This window comes from Condylostylus longicornis, unplaced genomic scaffold (genome assembly GCF_029603195.1).
Source record: "Condylostylus longicornis isolate FDR11 unplaced genomic scaffold, ASM2960319v2 ptg000004l, whole genome shotgun sequence".
In the NCBI taxonomy this organism is placed as follows: Eukaryota; Metazoa; Arthropoda; class Insecta; order Diptera; family Dolichopodidae; genus Condylostylus; species Condylostylus longicornis.
Genome location: NW_026577973.1, coordinates 10,646,645 through 10,660,895, shown reverse-complemented (window position 1 = coordinate 10,660,895; position 14,251 = coordinate 10,646,645).

Below are 14,251 nucleotides of genomic sequence, written 5' to 3'. Positions count from 1 at the left end.
TATTAGACGTGAACTTTTCAACTAACAAAAATAAACTTTGTGAATAAAACTTTATCTATTATAAGAAAATGTGACGAATATGTTGCCAAACTTTTTCCATAATATATTTCTAAACTTATTTTGTATCATTACATTTACAGACATATATATATATAATATATATTTGTATATATATATGGCGAATGTATAATTATGAACTTAAATAAAAGTTCCAAATACTCACTTATAAAATTTAAAATTTACTAGAAAGCCAAAATATTTTGAATACAACTAGTAGTAAGCATAAATCCGACGTTTACAATACATTGTACGCTAAATTGCGTAGCTTATTCATCTTATATAATATAACAGATTTCTATATGACCAGTTGGAGGAACATTTATATTAAAATACTTTATTTAAAACTATTCTTTTAAATATTTTGACCCAAAATTTTAGTCTCTGAAAGATGTTATTCGTGAGATTTTCGACACATTTTGTTATATCCTAATGAAGGTTATAGTACAAGCTCTCATTTCCTGCGAAACAACGATAAGTTGTTAATTTGCAGTTTTGAGTAAATGGTAATTAAAGAAAAATTAATTTTTTCAATTTTAACTTTGCATTTAAATATCTCCGAAACTAAAAAAATCTACGAACCAAATGATGCACCATAAGAATTCGATGAGCTTCAAAATGAATGCACAAAGTTGGATTTATCTATCGTATTCTCCGAGTTATAAATAAAAATTTAAAAATTAAGCGGTTTTCAGAAATTCGTTTCTTGAGGCCTCGCATAACTAGAGAAGAAGGGTCCGAAACGTTATATATCACCACGTGTTTTTTGTTTATCTGGAGGCATTCTATCACCTTGCTTTCGGAGTTTCCAATTCATTTCACATGTGAAAAAAACCAACGTATAACTTTTTATTTCTCCTTAATAGGGGTCTTTTGGCTCGACAAAGAAGAGCTGTTATTTTTGTCTCTCCAAAAAAGAAAAGTTAATTGCCTTTAAAATTTCGGTAAAATATCTTATAGTTTTCGAATTCTCTGTGTTACAATAAATAAAATGATTGAAATTTTACAGTTTCACTTAAGCACGTATACACACGCAAAATTTTTTTTTATAAAACTTTTACTGATTAAGCGATATTTGTTAAAGAAATTGTCATCTTAAAAAATAATCGTCGTATGCGACAATATTCTCGAGTTTCACTGTTTTAATTGATTTCAATTAAATTTTTAGTTGTTTGAAGGTTATTTCTTTAAAATTAAATTATTTCTAGAGCAAAACCAATAATTTTTACATTTAATATTTTTTACAAAAAGTAAAATCGTAACACAATATTTCTTTTTTAATTTAATCGTAACACGTTGTATCGAAACTTCTGAAAATGTCAATTTAAATTAATTTTGTAAAATTTGCTACATAAAAAGGGAATTTTTGTTGAATACTTAGCGTTGTAATACCTAAAAAACTAAAATATTGCCATGCAAGATTATGTGATTCGGCTAATAAAATGTACTAAAATCATCCTCTTTGAATTGTTTGTAGATTTATATAACAGGGGTAACAGTGCACCGGGACCACGTATAAGGACTTATTGTGCTCCTCTTCTCCTCTTAACCGCGGGGCATACCTTACAACACATGCAACGCGTGGAATACAAATCTACAATCTATTCTCTGAATAGCTCAAAAATGTTTTCAAAAATATTTCTATTTAATCCTTTTTTAGACAAGTTATACTCAAATTTAATATGACGTATACCTATACTTTTTTACCATATTTTAAAGAAACTCTCAAAACGATTATTTTGTGATATACGACAAAGACTTGTAAGTGAATAATATAACGTCTATAAATTAGTCTATTTAGATGATGGCGCTCTAAGAAAATATTGTGTGAAAGAAGAAGAAAAATTTGCAACTTAATTGAAAATAAGAGGTGTAAATTAACATTGAGAAATAAAAATACATCACGAAACCGTGAATTAATTTATAAAAGAAATTTTTTTTATTCAAGAAGAATTCTTGTATAAAAGTGTTTTAGCTTTTGCTCCGTTTACCAACAAAAAAAATAATTTTTTTTTGAAAACAATATTTTTTAATTGAAACTTAATTAGAAATTTTTTCAAAATGTTTTTCTTTTAATGATCGATGGTTGCTTTTTTGTTTTTGCGATGTTTAGCATTTAATCAATGATGTAAATCTGTAAATGTGGATTCCAATCTTAGTGGTATGAGTTAATATGAGTTCAAGATAATGAACCACATAAATGTCTGAAAGTTTTTCAAAAGCCACAATAATTCTTTTCATTTGAGTAAGTTGTTTACTTAGGCATATGACCAACAAAGAAGTATTTCTCTATGTAAACATTAAGTATATGGGCATTGAAAAAAATACTGCTGATGATTTGAGAGGAGCTGAAAAAGAATATAGAGAAAGCACAAAACATTGAAGAAATCTTCCAGTGTTTCCATATTCAGTAGTGTCGAGAGGTCTATGGAAAAAAACGTCAATACGATATGCCGATAGAGTATTTTTTGCTAAATAATATCGTTTGCTTTACTTATTTTATTATTATTGATTTATTGATATTTTTTATATTAATAGCAAATTTTAGAATATTAGTTTGGGTACTAACTGAACATGGCTAATCTGAAAAAGATGTCCAAATGGAAAATACATTATGCCGCCTCTGCCTAGAACAGAATGAACAGCAGGCAATCTATTTTGCGAAGTAGAAAATGCACTCATGTAGACGAGGGCGCAAATCACTAAGGGTAGGGGTGACAAAAAAAAAATATTCATAAATTGTGGTTGTACTTATAATACCTTTCATATTTTTAGTTTAGAAATAAATTTTTTTAGAACATTCATTTCAAAAATTTTAATCACTAAAGTTTTTTTTCTCGAACTTCCGATTCAATATGAATTTCATAATTTGAATTTAATTAAAATGATTTAATTTTTGATTTAAAATTTTAATATCTGAGACTTTATTTCTACAAAGTATAAATGTTGATTTTGGTGTGGAATACTCTTTAATGATTTACACACATACGAGTATGTACGTTATGTATTGGTAATTCAATAAAAATTTTTCGCAGGATTCACCAGTGCATAATACCACAAAATGTACACATTTCAATTGATGTTCAAAAAATAAAATTCGTTTAATAATAGTTCGACGTTGCATAAATTTTTGTCTATAAAAAATATATACAGGTAAATGGTAATATTATCATTTAAGTTTTTTTGAGGTATAAATACATTTCGATTTTCAGAATTATTATTCAAAGGTAATTATTATTTCCGTACACGTTATAGGTATTGTAGTTAAATAGCTTTTATTTTGGAAGAAATAATGCAATTATGAATAAATAGTTTCATAAATAAGTAAAATGCGTACAGTGATTCCGAAAAATATTTGAACATCTACATTTTTAGAATAATTAACGAATATCAAAGTACAAGAATTCGATAGTATACGGCCGTATGACTTTAACGAAATAGAAATAATGTGTTTGCTATTTTTGTATATCTGGAATATATTTTATTTAACAGACATTTCTTAATTTTTCTATTAATGAACTGTTTCGTAAACACTTTTTAATCTACTGCAAACATAAAATAAGAATTAAAATTAATTTGCCCGCACGTACGTTCGTTCGTTTGTCCGACAGCCCAGCGCTTCAAAGCCGGTTAAAAAGCAAATAAAAAACAAATTTTTTCAAATTTTTGATATAAACAAAAATTTCTAAACATGTTGGCAGAAAATTTTTATCCACTTACGCCCCCATTAAATGTTCTCCCCTCTTGACATTTTTGAGATTTAAATTTTTGACATCTTATATCTCCGAAACTACTTGTTTTTTCAAATTTATATAAATGCAGAAAGCTAACGGTAAGTGTCATGCCATCAAAACATATAATTAATTTACATTACTCACGCAATTAAGCCTTAAAGGGAGTATAATGTGCCCTTGCGCTTGATTTAATTAGGAAAAATTTTGCAATAATGCACCATTTAATTAATCTTTTATTTCTGTGGCATTTTCTTTTTCTTCCTAAAGCCATTTTTTTTCCGATATATTTTGAAAAATCTCACCATTATCACTTATAAGACACTGTAGAAATTCATTACAGTTACTATTTATTCCGTTATCATTAACAGATACACTTATGTCTTCTTGGTCGGGTTCTTCATTATTACTTCAATCACTGCTATCATTCATTATCAGGGTTATTTTAAAATATAATTGCCTTGCTTTTAGAGTTTCGATAGCTGTGGTAACAGTTATTTCATAAATTGTAATAAAAATTTTCGAAATTCAACACGCTTTTTGCCATAAATATGATAAAACATTCTGGGGAGAATTACGCACAATATCTAGCTATAATGTTATCGCAGATCGTATTAACAAATATTATGTGTGTTTAAACATGTTTAAATATGCCACGTATATTTAAATATTCTACTCGTATGTATGTACATATATTTTTATTTGCATAACGAGTACAGCTCGTCGCTGGGCATTAGATATTAAAAATTCATGACGAGTTCAACTCGTCACTCTAGAACAAGAGGTTAACGCCTCTTTAATTTTTTTTTCTCTCATCCTATATGTATGCAATATTTGAAATATTTTGATATATGAGTTTTTGTTTCTGTAGTAGTTTTATTTATATGAGTTTATTTTATTTTGTAATATTAAAAGTATTTCTAATAATGCCGGAGATTGTTATCAAAAGCAGTATTTTAATTTGTTGAAAAGAAAGGTGCTTCTTTACAAGCCCATTGGTTTGCCTTCCTTTATTTTATTTATTTTTACTAGAAATTTTATATTAACTTATTTTTTTTCATTTATATTAAACATCGATAAACTGTGGATCTCACTGCACATAATTTAAATTTACTAAATATTTCTTTAAGAGGAAATAAATCATACGAAGTGAATACCGCAATTTTAATATTGAATATCGTATTACGTATTATATCTTATTTGAAATAAGTACCATTGTGCTTTTGAAATTATAATATTGGTAATGAAAACCTACAATAAAATTACATAGAAAAATTAATTTAAATTTTTAAATTAAAATATAGCTAGTAAGCTTCTTTATTAACATCGTTTTGAAAAAATGCAATTATAGTGAACAACGTCAATAAAAACGGAAAAGGATTTATAAAATAGTTTTGAATTGCTTTCTAAATAAATTTAATATACTCTCGTTAATTTATTTTCAAATAGTAATTTCCATTAAAATTGCACTTTTATTATTGAAAATTAATTCCTATGTTAATGATATCACTGTTAAATATAATATTGCATTATATAACTGTTAACTATTTTAAATTACTACGAAAAACTCATTTATTAAAAAAAGTAATGTTTTACAGCGAAAAGATTGAAAATTTTAATTTAAATAAAATCATACTCAGGAAACACTGAAAATAGTTCTATAAAATATAATAATGTGTTAAAATATGAGTAATATTACATACGTAGGAACTAGAATAAAGAAATGAATTAAATGTTTTAATTAAAATAATTTAAGATTTAGTATAAGTATTAAAAATTTCAAATTAAGTGTATATGGAAAAGGTTGCAATAATAAAAATAAATATTTTAAACATTTACTCTATCTACATTCTGTACAAAAATGTATGTAACTCTTAATGTCTTGCTACAACACATAGTACTCCGGTATCGAAATAGTTTTTGTAATGGTAAGAATAATTAAAAATTACTCATGAACTTTGCTTAATTAGTTAATGTTTTGTGGATTATGTTTGATGAAAAATATAAAGGACAACCAACTCCTATGAAACCGCATTTGTTTGTTTTATTGAAATTTGTACAATTGGGATGTACCTTTAATACAGAATTTCGACAATGTGATCTTAATTTTAGTATTAAGGAACGGTTAACTTTTATCGTAATTTATAAAAACAATATTTTACTATTGTAATAAAATTTGTTGTCTTTAAAAAAGATTTTTTTCAGACAATACCCACAATTAAAAACCAAAATATTTTTATGTAGTATCAACATCGCAACACACATTTCTTCTTCCTAAATCTTTTAAATTCGTGTTTTGCTAAAATTTTAGCAAAATGTAACAATAACATTCCAAAAAGAGAAAAAAATTAGTAATCAATAAAAAGTAAACTTCGATGTGTTTATTTTTGCTTTTGGCCTAAAAATATTTTATGACACTCTCATTTTCATTTTCACTTCATTCTTCAAAAGAAAGTGATGAATTCCAAATTTAAATTTTTTGAATATGAATAAATTAAAAGAGAGAGAGAGAGAGATATAGGAAAATGTTGAAAAAAAAACAGCAACATTACTAATATAAAATCGTTCGCATATGATTACTATTTTTATTTCCATTACTATTAACCCTTTAAATAATAAAGTAACGCAAAGCAAATTTTGTTTCCATTTACAACCCGTTCGTCCATTCATACGACCCTAAAAGCTAATTTTAAATATTTTCGTGATGCAGGTATGATTATGAATATTAAAACTTTGACAAAATGATCAGCGACCACTGGTATATTAAGAAAATTTCCTTGGCATATTCTAGGTCTTCTCTCGTTTAATTTGACATTTGATATTTAAGCAATCATTTTTAAGCATAAACTTTAATTTGCAAATTAAATTTTAATCTTGTACTACCTGCAGTCTAGTGAAAAAGCAACATTAAGTATTTCAAAAACGAAAACCTCTTTTAAATAAAGAAAATGCGTATTCCAATAGTTTAAACACAATTGTCACTTTAAATAACATTAAACTTTAAAGGGTTAAAGAAAACAAATTTAGATGAATTAATGAATAACATTACTGTAATCCAATATTATTATTCGGTATGAATAAAATAATATTTTGTGTCAATGATAAATCCAGATTAACCAAATGAAATATGGAAAAGATTTGAAAAATTTTTGATCTTTCATATTACGTATGTGTGTTGGTTATGATTTGCTTGTGGAAACTTAAAATTAAATTTTTTGTACACACGCTAATGGTAACATATACAATTTTCTAAAGATTGATTTTTTTTTCTTAAAAAATTCTTTTTAGGGTCTTATAGAAGAGTGTTGGTTAAATTTTCTTAAATTTCAATTATCCTTTTGCTGCCACACCTAATTTATGCGAAATGATAATAATTTTATATTATTTTATTCTATGAAAAATGTGACCCAATTACATTACCTATAATGAAGATAAACTAATTTATCTTTGTAAATTGGATAATTTTTTCTTAATTAGAATTGTTATACATGAGTTTTCCGTATAATATAAAAAATAAAATACAATATGTATTTTATGTCAACTATACTGTACTGTGTAATGATGTAAAACGTCAGTCCTATGTTTCTCCCAGTCTTATGGATTATTTTATTATCTAGATTACTTATTAAATAACTTTTTTTTTTCGGTGAGAACTTATAATATAAAGAGCAAATTTGTTAAATGAGAATTATTACTGGTAAAAGAAAATTATATGATAATTTTGTAGCATATGTTGCAAAGAGCATAAATTTTGTACATGAAAAATTAAACAAATACATACTATTATATGCTTGAGTAGTATGTTAAATATTAATACGGATAAATAAATTTATACAGCTACGCTTTTGCTTTAAAAAATATAATTGTGCGATAGTCAGAAAAAGAACTCCCAAAAGAATCTGCAGCCTTTAAACTGAAGATTTTTAAAATTTGTTGTTTTTTAGTTTACTAAGAAGATTGATTATACTTTACTTACTTTTAGAGTTGTGAATTTAATTGCAGTAATCTACAATAAAATCTTAAATCGCAAAACTATAATATTCGTGATTTTACGATTTTAAATTTGGGAGAAAATTTTGGAAATTATAAAGAACTTATTATATAGATTTTGTTATAATAAATGAACAGCTTAAAATTATAAGCATTATAAAATACAAAGAAAATTTAAAATGAAAGATTAATCTTTAGGAAATTATCGCGTTCATTAATTTTTATGAATTGTGTGTGTTACACAAATAAAAATATAATGAGAAGTAATCGTTAATTTTTATATTAAACTGTTAATAATGCTCTTAGTTCTTTGTACTGTAAATACAATACTTTTATTTAAATTGACCTTTAATATTTATTATAAAAAAAAAAACAAATGGCTAATTGAAGTCAATTACATTTTTGAATTGAAGGTGTAATTTTTAATACAAAATAATTTGTTTCTTTTTAATATGAAATCAATTGTTGTTATTTCAATTGTTTACAGTATAAGAAATGGGGAAATTATTTTTAAGGGTACTTATAAAAAGGAAAATATTTGAACAGCTGATGGTATTTTTAATAATTGCGAATATTTATTTTTTTCTTTTTTAAATATAATAGTGAAAAATTTTAGGGTAGAGTTGAAATTTCACTCTTGTTACTTTACACTTTTTTCGCTAAACGATGATGCAAGATTCATTCATTTTAACAAATGCCATTTTATTTTATTATTTCATTTCACTCTTGAAATTGGGCTTATTTAATTTGAACGTGATAAAAAATATTTTACAATAAATATTAATTTTTAATAAGAAAAATACGCGATATTATTTTACTTTATTTTTCGATGAATCATCATAGCATGGTGTTAGCTAAGCCCATTAAAATGTTATGAATCATATTAAAAATGTGTAAATTATAATTACATACATATAAATACATACATATTATTTAGTGATAAAATATAATTATCACGAGAAGTGAAAGTTTCTGCCTTTGCATAACAGGGATTTGAAAAAATGTAACTTATGTGTATTTTTAGACTTCAGATTCTATTATCAATGTTTGGATGAATAATATATTATATTTAATAATTATTTGTGGGTACCAGAAATAAAATACATATTATGTTTACAGCTAACAAATTTAATCTAATTATTTTAGAAATGTTATTTTTATTTTGTAGAAGAAAATAGAGCTAGCACGTTTTAAAATCAAATATGTAGCTTGATCGTACGTGACATTCGTAAACTGAGTTTTAAATAATACATAAATTTAATTACCATTGGAAAACGTGTTAAATATTTTGAACATATCCTATACCGAAATTAAGTATACAAAATTAAAAAGCAAAATTTTAAGTCATAAAGTGTTATATAATAAGTGTTAAATCCAATGTTTTATTATACAAAATATGTACATATCGATGGTGAAGCACACAGCTATACCGCGTAGCAAATTTAAAATTTTGTAAGAGAGCATTTTGAGAGTTTGTAAATTTGCGAAAAAAGGCAAGTTAACGCTGCATAATTACATTTTTATTCTTCATTTTTTTTTTCTTAAACTAGCTACTTAAATTAGTTCCTGATTTCAAATAAGTTTTTTTTAAATAAAATTTGGGTTTTTGCACAAAGTTTTCGCGAACTTAGCATAAAGTATATATGTATGTATGTGTTTCATAACAATATCAGGCTTTGTGATAGAAACATTCTAGGAAAGCACTTTTTTAGGAAAGCACTTCTAGGCAAGCAGGAAAGTTTTTTCGCTGCTAAAACCTTGCACTTAACTTATTTGTATCAGCTGATCTTGGAAATTAATAGTTGTACGTTGTTGAAATCTCTACCACAGAAAGAGGGCTGTTCGAAATTAGTATTAGTGTAAAAAAACGAATTTTGAAATAAATTTTGAAAAATCTGCTACTCCACCATCGGTATATGCGTACTCATACCTCAAAATAAATTTCCGTACAATATGATATTTTTTACGAAGGTATAGCAAATAGTAGTAGGAAGAATATAAAATCAAATATTTTAAATTACAAAAAATTTTTTGTGCTTGTTGAATTTCACAAATTTTAAGTTTTTTCGTAGTTTAACTAATGCGGGAAGTTTCCTAGAGAAAATTACTGAAATATATTTTTATTCAATGTGACTTAAAAGATGGCCCTATTTGAATCCTTAATTACTTTAAAGACAAACGTAAATAATTTTGAAAATTATCCAGCAGGTACTGTTATAAATATATTTTAAATTTAAAAGAAAATTTATATCGTAATTTAAAAAAAAAATATGTTGTGTAATAAATATTATTTATAAATTATTGAAATACTATAACTTACCAACATTCGATATACCATTATTTTAATAATCTCAATATCAGATTTTATATCCTTGATGTGATACAGAAAAAAAAAATACTTTATCATTATTACAGCTTATCGTGATGTTCATTTTTTTTTCTTTTCTCTTTTTTTTTTGATGTATCCTTTTAATGCTCAATTCAATTCAATGGATGCGTATTGAAGAAAAGAATTTATTGAATCAAAATAAAATGGTATTTTTAATGGTACAAATTGTCAAAGAATTAAAGAAAATTAAAATTATTTAAGGGGAAAGAAGAGATAAAATAAAATAAAATAAAATAAATAAAAGGATCTTAACAATTAGATATTATTGATTTATTGTTGTGTCCTCGAATGTACGTATTACATATATAGCAATAAATGATTTAAGAAAGCTTTTGAATTACAATTTAAAGTGATAAATTATACAAGGAATTTTGTTTTTCATAATACAATCGTATGTAATGTGAAAGTGTAACTTGCTTATAATATGCGTATATGTATGTATGTATACACAATACACACGCATATACAAAAAGTCTATTCTTTACAATAGAAGAAAAGTGATATTTTTCGTAAAGTATATTATTACTATATATTTTAACGTATACAATATACAAGGACTTGAGAGTGTACACTTGAATATATGCAATACAAAGTTATATTTATATGTATATATAGGTATTTATGAGAATTTTTTGAAATAATAAAGATATTTGTAAAATGTATAAAAAAGTGGCATTTTAATTTAATTGGATAAAATATTATATTATTTCCAGTGAAATTTAATAAATATTTCGTTGTATGAACATCATAATATCCGGACATATATATGAATGGGTTTGTATGTATACACATTACCTAGAGTATTTTAATCTAAATTAAGGAATTTTTATTAAGGCAATCATAGTTTAGGAAGCATAAAATTATTTTCGTAATACTATATAGTAAAAGAAATTTATAAAAATTTCTTTAATGCCGTAATTACAACCCCATTATATACATATTAAAATATACATGAAGTTGTGTTTTTTTTTTTTTTGAAAATATCAGAAAGGAAAAGTTGAATTTTTCTTTGAAACTTCAGTTGAATTTCGATACAGTTGTCAAATCTATCATACGGTTGTCAGATCTATCAGTTCAGAGTGGAGGATATTAACTAGGGTTTTCATTAGCTTCCAAAACTGACTAACTATTCGTTTTGATCTATCGTGTTTATGTGTCTACGTTCCATGATGGGAGGCGCGAAGGTGTTCTTATGGCACTTTACGCTAAATTCTTAAGGTCTCGTTTGCTTCAGTATTTTTGTCCAAATTCCCTCCCTCATAAAGCGACGAGCCTCATGCTTTTCCAAACACGCCCTATATTTCCTTATTTCTCACTTAATAGTGAGTTCCTTATTTCCTCACTTAATTGGGAACACCCAGATCCCTATGGATGTCATTATTGTACATATACCAGAGAGAACCCACCATATCAATATGGACCTTGTTCTGGAAAGTTTGTATTTGTTTGATGTATGTTTGCTTGTTACAACCCCATAGCTGCAACACTTACGTCAAAATAGGCTTTATCATTTGGTCATATATCGACACCTTATTGTATATTGCCAATCTAGTCCTACGGAGCCAAAAGTTTTTTTCGATATTTCTATTCTTTTCTTCTTTACATATTCTTTTGGATTGATACTACAACACCATTAAAATTCAATTGTGGTGGGATTACTAAATTTTTATTTCTGGAATTTATATGTACAGATTTACTTTAATTTAGCATTTTCATTTCCATGTATTGTCACTTGTTATTCGTTGATTTTGTTACTTGCTTCCTATAATTTTGTTTTGTCGGTTCTTCAACATTAGATCGTACTACCAATATTGCAATACTTGAACAAGATATTGTTACAAAAAAATAGGCTTTTGTTTTAATTTACTTTCATTTTAGCTTACTAGGTCATTCTCTACTTTTCCATTTGATAATAATAAAAATCTTAAAAATATTAATTTAAAGATAATCAGGTTTTTAGGTTTAAAAAATCGAAAACTCACCATATTCTATTTTAATTTCAAATATATTATTTAAATTTTCACCTATTATTATCAGTTATAATGTACAAATAATGTAGTTACATCAATTTAATATGAATATTTATAACATAATATTTTGAAATTCCTCAAATATCTATGATAATAAAAGAATTTCAATTATACATAGCTACCTTTTATTTTTAAAACTCATATCTTGTATAACACAATAATCAATATTAACAATTATCATATAAATTATAGAAATTATTTAATTAAGAAAATTTATAACTGTAATAAATATATTTTTAAAAATTGAAATAAAATAAATTTTTCTAAATAAAGTGAAAACTTTCTTCAAAAAAAAAATAATAATATTACAAGTTATAATTATAGTATATATATACATCTTATAACTATGTACATTATACAATGTAGGCATTTAAAATATATTAACAAATAATGTGTTTATGTATAATATGTTTACAAAGGAAATTCTATATTTAAAAGCGAAAACGGCTTAAGTCAACTAAACAAAAATATAAGAAAATATGGTAGAATTACTCCTAAATTTCGAGTCCATCGTGTTTCTTTCTATGTGATTGGGTGGGCCTTAACGACTCAACCCGTCCCAACTTTACTGTTCAAGTTCACCACGTATTAGAAAAATATTTAAATTATTAAATTGACTCATCATAACAAGAATAGTATAAACTTAAACTTAAAATACATTAGGTAAATAACTTGGAATGTAAATCAGGTAAATAAATATTTGAAAATCACGTAAATTTATACTTAAATGTTTATATTTGGTTCCAGGTACCATAATTTAATTTCAGTCAAAAGTTTTCAACCCCAATTTTTTCAAACATAATTTCATTTATATTTATTTGCATATGGGCTCAACAATCTTAAATTATTATTGAATTTCTTTTATTGAACATTTATTTAAAATATTACTAAGATTCGAATATTATAGAAACTCCATTCAATTATAATGTTCTGAATAGAATTATTTTTTTTATGCAAGTAAGTACATACTCGTATGGTTTTTCCGAACTAAAGCTAAGTAACTTTTTCTGAAAAAACTATTTTCTCATTTCTCAATAATTCAGATTTTGTACTTGTAACATACTTTACCTCGGTATACAAAATTAATGTTCTACGTATGTATGTATGTATATGTATTATGTGATATATAAAGAAATTTTTAAAATTATTATTATTATTCATGTTTTATACATATAAGAAAATGAATGTAAAATCAATTTTTTGATGAAAAGAAGAAAATTAAAAATGTGAAATTAAGATTACAACGATTAATTTAATCTTATAGATCAATTTAAAAATTACTAAATTATTGTTAATTTCAAAAAAATTACAAATGAAAATCGTAAAAAAACACAAAAAATAAAATAAAAAGAAAGAGTGAAACACCTTTTATGAAAAACAATTCAATCGCTCATGCATCCGCTCATATACCTACTGCTGGCAATAATACACAATCATTATTATTGTATTTCTATAATAAACACACGTAGCCATAGTCTCATTCCGATCTATATATTAATGTCATTTTCTTGATCTTTTTTTGTATTTCAAATTTTATTTTCTTCTATGGATTTTGATAAATTTTATTATAGATCCAATCATCCGCTCTATAAATACAGCGTGGTCCACAAACTATAATAACTCTATGATGATGATATCCTGAAATTTTTCAGAGAAAAAATTATTGGTGTGAAGGAGAAGAATTGGTATGAAGGCCTAAGAGTATTTTTTGTGGGTTAAAAAAAATCAAAGAAAAAATTATTTCTGGCAAAGTAACTGTAACAGCTTCGAAGCTACTGAAGCAATTTGTTTTCGCAAATTTCTTTCTTAATTAACCGTTTTTGAAAATTAATCAAAACAAGTAAAATACCACATACTTGATATATTTTTCCGAAACGCTGTATCATTTTCTACAACTTGGTCGTACATAATTTTAGTGCCATACGCACATGGGAGATGAAGCAAATCAATAGTAAATAAAACTTTTCATCCCCCTCCTCTGTCCGTTCTTCTAACTCCGTCAACCACACTTACATATTTAAAACAAAAACAGTGCACTCTTCCCTAGAATCACT